General features: G+C 38.2%; 1 protein-coding gene across 1 annotated transcript in view; it reads right to left on the reverse strand.

Annotated features, from left to right (window-relative positions):
• The window catches only part of Rgs13 (regulator of G protein signaling 13), a 62,641-nt gene extending 55,479 nt beyond the window's left edge, over positions 1-7,162 (reverse strand). Inside the window, exons 1-2 of the mRNA XM_031384379.1 lie at positions 6,852-7,162; positions 3,503-3,622 (exon numbers count right to left, since the gene is read on the reverse strand). The gene's annotated coding sequence lies outside the window, so the exon portion shown is untranslated. The remainder of the gene's footprint in view (positions 1-3,502; positions 3,623-6,851) is intronic.
• Positions 7,163-11,877: the final 4,715 nt, after the last annotated feature.

Here is an 11,877-nt window from a genome sequence, read left to right on the forward strand (position 1 = left end):
TCTTTTTTTCCTCTTCTTTTTTGGTTTATTTATTTTGTATCGTTGGGTGTTTGGTTGCATCTGTATACTTGTGCACTTCAGGACTGCAGTGCCTACAGAGGCCAGAAGAGGGTATCAGATCCCCTGGAACTGGAGTTAGGCTGTGATATGGGAGAACTTGGTATTGAACCTGGGTCTTCTGGTAGAGCAGCCAGTTCTCTTATCCATCATAGTAGGCTTTGTAACTGCTAGCATGTGGTGTCTAGTTGGGAAATTTTTGGTTCTCTTATAGGAAAACTCCATTTAAACGTATTATATGTACATTTATGAAATACTTTAGGAAGCTTATACATTAGTAATTTATCACGGCTTTTTCAAAATGTCTATGGTGTTAGTTATCCCTGAGGCGGCATATCTCATCATAGCTGCCCCTCTGCTTTGTTCCCTTACTCCCATACTACTCAGTTCTTCCTGTCCCATTATTCTCTTTCCCCTGCTTATAATACTATATTTTAATCGCTCTTTCTTGATACCCCTTACCTCTGTGGGCCCTTAATAGTTTCCTAACATCTATGTATATGAATAATAAAACACAGCATCTAAAGATTTAAAGCTAACATCCACGTATGAGAGGAAACGTTGTTTGTCCTTCTGGGTGTGGGTTCCTTCAGGTAGAATGGTTGTTTCCAGTTCCATTCAAGGACAGTTTGGAATTTGTGGCAGTTCTGCCTCAGCCTCTCAAGTGCTATAATTAGTAAAGTGAGCTTCGGGCCCAGTTTCCTTTTTATGGCTCCGAAGCAAATGTGTAGAATGTTTAAAGCTAATACAAGCATTTTATTCAATAACTAGTGAGACTATGACACATTTATGATTAAAATTATGATTAAATTAAATATTAGGTACAAATGAGTTTATGTTATGAAAAAAAGGTCCATGTGGGAAAAATTGGATTGTATTTTACTCTCAGTGAAACTGAGTATCTCTATGTTCAATGACTGGCACAGAAATCTGCCATCTTTTGTGAGTAGTCCCTGAAGGATCATCTAAATCTAAACCTTCTTATGATATCAGATATAAAACAAAAGCATGAAGAGGTCACGTCATTTGATTAAGATTACACAGTCAATGAGTAGAATAGGTCAAGGCCATAAGTCTGTGGCTTCTCCTTGAGCAATTTTGGTAAAGGATTCTCTTTCATATTCTTAGAAGGCTGGTGTCAGTGTGTTTCAATTCACAAGTTTATTTTGAAATTGCAACATTTTTGCCTTTAAATAATTTTTTTAACAGGATATCATGTAATCTCAGGCTGGCCTCAAATTTGCAATGTCCTGAAGAATAACTTTGAACTTCTGATCCTGAAGACTCCATCTCCCCAGTATTAGAATCCCAAGCATAATCCACAACCACAGGTGTGTGATGCAGTATGTGGAATCCAGGGTTTGATGCATTTTAGGCAAACACTCTAGCAACTGAGCTATATTTCCAGCCCTATACCCTTTTCTTAAAACTGTTTGATTGCTAGCTAATTTATCACTTGAAGATTTGTTTTCATAAAAGTCTTAAGAGGTGACTGTTCTTGTGAGCATTTACATTTTGTAATAGTAAGAGGAAACTGTATACATTTTCGTTTGTTTCAAAAACTTCCCGAATTCACAGAAAGAAATACTGAATATTTATAGGGGAAGGGGAGAACTGGAAAATGCTTACGTCAACTTGAGAGTTCAAAATACACTGTTATCCACTAGGTGTCACTGTGTGCCACTGTAATTGGTGGCCAGTATACTCTTGGGAGAGAGTAGTTTCATCCCTGAGCTTCTATAGCTACTCTATGGGAAAAGTAGCTAGGAATTAACACTGTACAGCTATTGCCATATTCCATGAAGTAGGAGCTATAGCCCTGTGCTGTGACAGTAACAAGCAGAGAAGCAAGCTGGTCAATGTTAAGTAATGATGACACTCTTCTTTCATATCTGCAGATTCCACTGGCCATCCTGTTTATTCACAGAGGGAAAGCTGAGGAGAGCTGAGAGCTACAGTTTGAGAGTGGAGAAGGTGAGAAAGAGATGTAAACTGACCCAACTCTTCCCCCCTTTTCTCAAGTGTCTTCTCCAGCACTGTGCCTGGACTTACATGAAGGCGGGTTTCATGCAAATGAACTAATTTAACCTTAACTGTGAGTGTTTAGAAGCTTTCAGAGTGATCTATTATTGACTTCAGTTCTTACCAGGTGTAGAACAGAGAAAATGACAAGAAAAGGCACTTTTTAGGTTCTCTCAATATGTGATCAAGTATGTTAAAAATCAAATATTTGCTAATATATGATCAAATGCATGAGTGTCGATCATTTGTCTGTTAGAAGTGAGTCACGTGAAAAGGAGGAACTACAAATTCCCTCCAGTGGTAGGAGTACTGGGAGGGGGAGGGGCAGCAGTTGCACCTGCTTCCAAGGGAAACATCTGGCCCTGAGTTATCTTGTTATAGCAGGTGGTAGCCAGGGACTTACGTACAAGCTTTACAATTGTGGTCCTTGTACCAAGGTTAGTGGTTGTAGAAATTGTGTGGATGGTTTTGCCACAAAGTCTGGATGGAGTCTCCATTTCTCTAGGTTTACCAGAGGATGAAAAGTAACCACCTATTTCTAATGCATCACTTATGGCAATCTAAAGTTTTGTGTTATCATTGCTTTACTGTTGAAGTATTATGACTTACATGTTTCTACTTTTCAATGCAGAAAACAATGACCCTTATGTTGTGATAAATATGACTTACTCTTTCTCACTTGCTAGATTCTCTCAGGCTTTCTCTTTGTTTCCAGTAAGAATGTTTAGAAATAGTGGTGGGCTCTGCAGCAGTTGTAGTGGTACCAGTATCTGTGTGTGTGTGTGTGTGTGTGTGTGTGTGTGTGTGTGTGTGATGTCTGTGTGCATGAGTGCATGTGTGTATGAACATATGTGTGGGCATTTGAGAATGTGCATATGTGTGTTTATCCATGTGTGTGCATGAGCACATGTGCGTATGCTTCCTTGAATGTACACATTTATGTGTATGGCATCATATGGTTGTGTATCATTTCTGACCTCTTCCAGAGATCACACATATGTCAACAATACTAGCAGTCTAAGGATAGCATAGTAGGAGCGATCTGGGCATTGGGCCTTCCGTAGTAGTCAGGATCCTATTAGTAGATCTATTGGAGTAGCATGTAAGACTGAGGTCTAAATTTAAAATCTTATTTCAGATTTTCCTTTGATTTTATCTACATATTGTCATATTGTTTAAAATTTATTTGTTTCACATAGTATTTTGGTTAAGAATACTTAACCCAGTGTAGGGGAATGCCAGGGCCAATAAGTGGGAGAGGGTGGGGTGGCAGGCATGGGGGGGGAGGCAACAGGGGTTTGTTTTTGTTGTTTGTGTTTGTTTGGTTTTTTTTTGGAAGGGAAACTGGGAAAGGAGAAATTTACATGTAAATAAAGAAAATATCTAATAAAAAATAGAAAAAAAAAAAGAATACTTAACCAACCTGAGGCCAACCTGAACTAAAGTTCCACTGTTGCCATTGGTTCATCATGTTACTTCAAGCACGAGTTGTTTAAATACAAAGATGAATTTCTTCTTACACAAGTGATATGCAATCTGTTTTCTTTGTGAAAAAGAAAAAAGAAAAAAAGAGGTAGATGAGGCTCAGTATACCCTTTGACTTCTCTTCAGCACCCAGATTCTCAAAAATGATTACATTTCTAATATTCGTCTTGTGCTACCAATCCTAGCTGGTAGCTTTTGCTCACTCATTCTTCCTGAAGAAATCATTGCCATCAGGACAGAAAGCTCCTCTCTTCACTTCCTCAGGGTTACAGTTAATTGGACTTAGAAAAAAGGCACCAGACGGCTTTTTTATTTGAAATATTTGCATGTATGCATGTATGTATGTATATATGCTTGTATGTATGCATGTATGTATGTAGTTGTATGTGTATGTATATACATGCATAAAGGCTTATCACGGTCTGTGTGCAGAGGCCAGAGAACATCTTGAGGAAGTTTGCACTTTCTTGAGCTCAAGTTATCAGGCTTTGCAGGAAACATCTTGACCCTTTGTGTCAGCTGCCAGTTCTATTTTGAAGTATTTAAAATTGAAAAAATAGTTCATGCTGAGATCACATATTTCCTGCATAGCTGCACAGTTTCTAGCAATGACTGTTCTGTATTCTTTGGAGAAGGGTGAGGCACTGTCATATGTAGTGTAGATCATAGGTACTATCATGTTCCTTATGGCACTGTCATATGTAGTGTAGATCATAGGTACTATCATGTTCCTTATGGCACTGTCATATGTAGTGTAGATCATAGGTACTATCATGTTCCTTCTGCCATCAGAGAAGCCTTTTCCCAACACTCTTTGTAAACCTCTCCACCTTTATCGTCTTTACCTTTAACCTTTGTTGTTTTTCAATTTAGTACTTATTGTTAATTTATGACCCTCTCATCACTCCCCCATTTTCTCCTTAGTCTTATTAAAGCCAGGCTATCCCAGCAATATGAATTATTAAGCTGTTTAGGGTCGTATGCTTTGAAATTGCATAGTTGGGAATTGAACTTAGAAATGTCTGATTTCAGGTTGGGGACCTTCTACAACATTCAAATGCCTACGGCGTATTGATATTTTAGCAATTCCAGCCAAACCCACGTTCATGTAAATCTGAGCATGATTTTTTTCCCTCAGTTTTGTAAGCAGCTCAGTGGCAGAGAGCACACACTCACCATTCATTGTTATCAGAGACAGAGTTAGACGGCCATTAAAAGTCCTGTTCATTCTTAAGACTTTAATTGAATCAGAGTTAGAAACAATGTTAATTTGTGATCATTACAGAAGCCCTCTTTGGAACCACTCCGTGTTTATTAGCTAAGTAAATTATGTCTTGACAACTGACTACCTCCTTTTTCTTTTTGCAGAGTTAAGGAGTGAGCAGTCTATGCCCATCTCACTCTGCTGTTTTCAAGACTGCCATAGTAGAAGTTCATGTTGGAATCATAAAAAAAAACTGAACAGAAAGGATATGACAAGATCGACACACCCCTCTACATCATCATAAGGATGATGACTGTGGTGTGTGGAGTTGGATGTCACTAAAAAGCACAGACACTGATTAAAAATAGTTACTGTGGTCAGACATGTGAGACCACAAAGCGGAAGAAGTCTAATCTTCATCCACAAGTTGGTTTAATTTTATTTTTTAAAGAAATGTCCTAGTGCCCATTTATTTACAGCAACAAGCTTAGCCATTCATTAGTAACGAAGGCTGGAGGAAAGAATACTTATTATTATATATCATAAATGATGAAATAAAACTCAGAGTAGTTAGATGATTGATTCTAGGTCACATAGTTATTTGTGGAATTCAGGGTCAATTTAGTATTTTATTCACAAAGGGCTGGAATAGTGTTTTGTGATAAGGATGGAAACCACCAGAAAACCTTATCTAGGTCTTTTCTTTGTGATCTATGATGAAATACATCTCAAAATTAATTATGTGACATTGATTAGCTTAGAAAACTGTATTATTATAAAGCTGATTATCATGGAAATTTAAATTGTCCATCTTATTTTCTTCTGTATTCTGATCATAGTTACTTTTTATTAATCTGTTAAACTAAAGATATAACTTTTTACATTTTTTTAAAAATGTAAAATGTAGCTAAAATTATTTTGAGAAGTTTGATCATTTTGAAACTGTATTATTTATAATGTATGAGAAAACTATAACATCATGAGTTAAAATAAGCACTGGAACCTCTTGAGGGAGGAAGAACTAGAAATTACCCTGGATCTGTTAACATCATACAGTATTTGCCTGGCTCTTTACAATTTATCTTTAGACTATTTAATGTCCATTTTCTAAAATACATCAAAAACAGAATAGAATTTCTGTTGAAAACATGATTGCAAGTTGGAGACCAAAAACTTTGGAGACCAAGGTTTTTCTGCACTTTTTGGCATTAAGTAATCTGATTCTGCCTGTCTTCTACCCCTCTCTTTATCTATACCTAGTTGGGTCAAATTTATGGTCTAAAATTTTATAATTTGTCTTATGTAAACATTGCTAAGTTTTCCTGTTTTGATGATTGGAATGTTATGATGTCAATTCATGCTGAAGTCAAATATTTGCTGTATAACTGCATAGTTGTTAAGAACAGTTGTCACACACTTTGGGGAATAGAGAAGGGCAAGATATAATAATGCTATATATTGATGTTATAGTTCTTCTCATACACGTTACAGTAGCTACATCTGCTATTGCGAAAAGACGAAACACTGTGGAAAACTAGACTGTTCTCAATGAACTAGAACTTAAACTGAAACTTGAAGCTCAATTGGCTTTGAATAAGAGAGGTGCAGCTACTAAAATTGAGGAACAGGAAGAGACATGAGAAGAGAGTGGAATGAATAATATAGAGCCCACAGCAAGAAGCTGGGATTCTGACTGCTGTGCGGGCTAAGATACAGACTTCAAGGGGATAGAATTGGTAGACTTGAGTCCCCATAACCTTTAGAACATGGACTTTTAGACATCTGAGAACTGAACATGGTCAGTATGTGAAACCAGGATGTGTGACTGCTGGAAACAAAGTGTCATGCTAATCAGGTTCTGAGATAAGTATTAAGTGATATTGGAGAGAGGCTGCCAACAGAACTCCACACAGTAGACAATAAAAAAAAAAAATCTAGGGAGAAAATTAGTGAAGTCAGCTTTGGAGAGCTAGAATTAGGTAGGGCATGTAGAGTTAATAAAATGTAAACTACATCAGTATATTGCTAGTAATATAAAAACAGTTATTTAATTTTAAGGTCAAAGCAGACTTCAATGTCTTACCAGTATGTAGCCAATAAAGGAGTGCATCTCCTTCTGTATTCTCGGCTAGGCATCACTCGGTACAGTGTGACACAGAGCCGGAAGGCAGAGCTCAGTATGTGAATGTGGGTACTAGAGCAGCGAAGATGTCATGAAAATCAAACCTGCCATTTGCTAGGCCTGGACTTGAGAGTAAATATGAGAAGGAAGAAATGCTGGCCATGAACACTTAGAAACCGGAAGACACATTCTGCCTTGGTTTGATTGATGTCAGTGAGTACTTGAGCAGAGAGGTAGTCACATCAGGGCAACTGTTGGTGAAAACTTCTCAGGCTGTGTGGTGCTAGATTTACTTTCAGAAGAAAGAGAATCCATGCCCGGCTGAGGCAGATAATACTGTGAAACAGTTGTTCACTATGAAGTCATTGACACAGTGACATCATTTGTGGGTCAGTTTTAGAAAGGTTGTGGCAATGGAGGTTTCAGTGCCACAGGCAGATCTCTAAGAGGGGAGCAAAGTGAGTCAGGAGGGTAGAGCACCCTTTTTTAAGAGAGTGCATGGATGAAAAGAAAGATAAATCATCAGAGAGAAACTCAAGGTATCATTTTTCTTTAAAAAGAGAGCCACTTGATCATCTTTATTTCCATGAATAAGTTCAGGTGGAAACACTTCTGTGCTTTTAGGACCAGGCAGAGTAGCACTTCTGAACAATTTTTGTCTTTTGGAGGTTAGGGACACATTTGATTTAGAGATCAATGAGTGTTTTAATCTCCTTTCTGTTGTGATGAAAAACACTCTGACCAAACGCAGCTGTGAGGTGGGGTGCATTTGGGTTATGCTTCCACTTCTAAATCACCGTCCTTCAGTGAGGAAAATCAATGCAAGCACTCAATTAGGAACTTGAAGCAGAAACCATGGAGGAAGCCTGCTTGCTGGTTCATGCTCAGTCATCTCTTTTATGCAGTCATGCAGTCCTAGGTTCAACTGTATAGGGATAGTACCACCCACAGTGGGCTGGGATGTCCTCTACCAGTTCACAATTAAGAAAACCCTCCACAAATGTACTGAGAGGTAAGGTTATGGGCATTTCCTCAATCAAGGATTCTTCTCGGATAACTCCATGTCATGTCAAGTTGACAACTGAAACTAACTGGCACAATGGGTCCTCCCATGCCTGATTTGCTCTTCCTGAACAAATTTAAAGTTAACTTCGATCAAAACATAGGGAGTTTACGGCTTCTTGGCTTCTTATGGGACACATTTCTAAGTCTTTTTTGGCTCTAGTCCATAGCCTTTCTCTCCATTTTGCCTTCATTCTGAGGCCTCATTACCTCATCGTTCCACTCTTTTTTTCCTTTCTTTCCTTTTATAACTATATATTTCATTTATAATCCTTTCCAGATTGAGATATGATTAAAAATACACTAATTCTAAGTGCATTTTCTGCTTTAGGATAAAATTGGCATCTGTTAGATGGACTAGATCAAGCTTAGATTACAACGAGAAAGAAGAATTTTACCCTGTTTGGGGTGATATGATATGGCTTAGCAATTGGAAAAGCTCATAAGAACAGAAAATAGAAGAGGGCATGTGTTGATGCTAAGCACTATCAGGTGGACAGAACCAAAACAAAAATCAGAACTGGAAGCAATGTATGTTTGTGGGATAACAGATTTTCTAATTGTTTATCATAGATAAAAATCTTCAGCTTTGTACCAGAGAGCTGCTCCTTGAGTGTAGTGTTCTTGAGTTTATGTGGAAGGGGCTATGTTTCAGAGGGGGAGGGAAAGGTTTCACTCATTCATAACAGCAGTATTACTTTAGAGATTCTTCTGTGTGTGTGTGTGTGTGTGTGTGTGTGTGTGTGTGTGTCAGGGGGTGGTGGTGGTTGCTCATATCCATGCTGGAATGAGCTAGACCTCTTTCTCTAAAAATAAACGTTAGATTTTCAGTTCTGTTTTTCATCATGACCACTTCCTTTAACTCTAGTCTTTTTTAGGACATGTATCAGTACTGATATTTTGGACAGTACATGTGTGGGCAGGGGTATCTTGGGTGAAATGAGAGAGTCAAGAATAAAAAGTGGTAAGAAATGAGAACTCTCTCCAAGTTTTTGGAAATATACAAGTACCTTTTTTTGTTCTCTGTAACCACCCTGTAAGGTTGATGAGGTTCTTCTGATTCAAATCTGTTTAAATAGCAAAATATGTGCACGCACCAAAACAAACCATAGTACCCCATAAATGAGTACAATTATGCTCTGTATCAGCTAAAGCTTTAATTTAAGTGAAAACAAAAAAGGGCAATGATTTTATTAATGTGGAATATAAACTAAAAATGACAGGCAATAATAAAATTAAAGTAAATTAAAGTAAAGTAAATTAAAATCTTGTATTCACGTTCAATGGAGAAATATCTTTTTTCAAAAAGTGGTATGAAAATGAAGAAGGTTGTTTTATCAGATAATCTGCAATTATATGACTAAATGAGAAAGGAATATACACAAACAACGTGGTCAGGAGAGACGTGAGCCTGAGTGCCAAGAGGGTCATTGTATTTTGCTAGACTCTTCTGCTGTCAATCTTTGTCACACTCTTATTGGGATCTGATAAAGGAGACACTTTCTAGAGACAGTGAAACCAGTAGACCAGGCTTTGGGACCAGAGCGGGCACATGAGTTTGGGTTGTTAATCCAATAAGAGCAGATCTATAAAATACCTTTACATACATCTGTCATATTATGTATTTTGCAAAATTCTGGGGGAAGATACCAAAATCAATAGGCATTAAAAGCAGAAGTAGGTATTAGGAATCAGTGCCAATGTAGGGTTGTAGGTGCTGGTTAAAGGGGGAGAACACGAACAAGCAGAGTTCCAGCCCTGACCAGGTGAGACTGTGACATTTAAATGAATAATGGGAGGGGGCTGACATATGCTGGGAAAGATGCATGTAAGAGAGCAGAAACTAGTAGAAGTTGTAGGGGTGGGCACATCATTTACAGCCGTTATTACTGTGTATATTTGAAGTGGACTGTCCCATCTCTAGTCTCCTGTCTGAGGAAAACATACTTTGTTTTTAAAATATGTTCTAGTGGCTATAAATGCTCACAAGCAGAGTATCGGAATCTCTTAAAGTGTTTTTCTTAACACATTTATAACTTTATGCATGGTATTAATATTCTTTATTGTCAATTTATGATCTCTTGGGATTACATAAGACTTGGTCATTAATTTCTTTTTTAACACACGGAATCATTAAGCAACCAATAGCCTTCGGTATTTCCTTTCAGCCAGTGACTAAATAGTCTTATTTATAAAATGTGTTCTGTGGGTGGCAGTAAAAAAGGAATCTGAGAAGGAAAGAGGGGTGGTTAGCAGCCCTGAAAGATCATCGCCTTCCTTTGGTTTATAGTGAACTCCAGGGGAAAAGATGCCTCATCCCCTGTCCTTTCCTCTGCCCAGTAGCTGCTGCTTTCTTACCTTTTGAGTAACCACAGTCGGAAGGGAAGGAGTCATGCAGCTTATGGTTATATCCTGTGGAGACGAGAGTGCTGGAGACTGTGGTCACTTGGGGTCGTGGGGTAGTTACATGTGACCTCATGTCTCTCATGTACCTGATGGCTCAGGAAGCTGTCTGGCCACTGAATATATTCAACAGGAAAAGCTCTTGTAGAGTATGTGAAAAGAAAGGTAGGCTTGAGTAATTAAGCTCTAGAAAAAGTTAAACTACATTGAAAGAGGTAAAGAAACCCCTGTCCTCCAAAACCTGTATTCTAGTCCTGGCTTATTTGGAGTATGGTGGGTGAATCGGAGACACTCCCTACCCCCCATCTCTCAAAGTCTTCATTTTATTTGGTGTATGTAGTAACAGGGTCTCCCAATGTCCCTCTTTGTCTCATTTTGGGTTATAACAATGCCCTCCAGTGGTTGCTATCAATATCAGATAATAACCTACAAACATTACATAAAAAGTCTATCTTCAAATACTTCTAGTTTCTGGTAAAAAATATCAAATTTTAAAAATATCATTGTAGCCAGACGGTGGTGGCACACGCCTTTAATCCCAGCACTTGGGAGGCAGAGGCAGGCAGATTTCTGAGTTTGAGGACAGCCTGGTCTATAGAGTGAGTTCCAGGACAGCTAGGGCTACACAGAAAAACCCTGTCTCGAAAAAACAAACAAACAAAAATATATCATTGTATATTTTTCCTATCCGTGTCCAAAATATTCTTATTTGTTAAGAATAGTAGGAAAAAGTATGCATAAATAAATAAAACCACTTGTGCTCTATTATATATATGGGTTTGCCCAGAACCTGTAGCAAGCCCAAGGTTATATGCTTATATGACAGAACCAAGTTTTTAAAGTTTCCATTTCTTAGCTCTTTCTGAAATGTTCACATCTGGGAAACTATTAGTTATCATGAGTTACACTGTCTGTTCACAAGAGGCAGCCATTCAGATTCCCTGTTTCTTGTCTCTCACAGCACAGTCTGTCTGTGTACTCTTAATGGAGAAAAGATCACCTCCTCCTCCTCGCATTCTTTACCTGTCTTTTTTTTTTAATTTAGCATATCTGATTAGCAAAGAGAAATAAATGTCAGTGGTGGCCTTTTACAGACAGTTGGGTAATACCATTTCTTTAGTGATGTGAAAATCCATGGACAGGTTGCATAACACCTCTGATTTTCATGATTCCCCAAAATGGAATAAGAAAAATAACTTACCGACAGGAAATGTGTATCACAGATGCCCAAGAGTTCTGCCTTCCTGTGAAGCTATGTCCTGCTCACATTCCTGGTCAGGCTGCATGCCTGTGTGATTATATGTAAGAGCACAGGGGTCCAGGTAGACCTAAGCATGGTACCCCTCAAGTGCTGTGTCACAAAACTCTGAATGGTTTCCTGCCACCTCTTCCCCATCCACATGTTTTTGAGAGTATATTACTTCCCCCATTTTCTTCCTTTCTTTCTTCCTTCTTTCCTTCCTTCCTTCCTTCCTTCCTTCCTTCCTTCCTTTCTTTCTTTCTTCCTTCCTTCCTTCCTTCC

This window comes from Mastomys coucha, unplaced genomic scaffold (assembly GCF_008632895.1).
Source record: "Mastomys coucha isolate ucsf_1 unplaced genomic scaffold, UCSF_Mcou_1 pScaffold1, whole genome shotgun sequence".
Classification (NCBI taxonomy): Eukaryota; Metazoa; Chordata; class Mammalia; order Rodentia; family Muridae; genus Mastomys; species Mastomys coucha.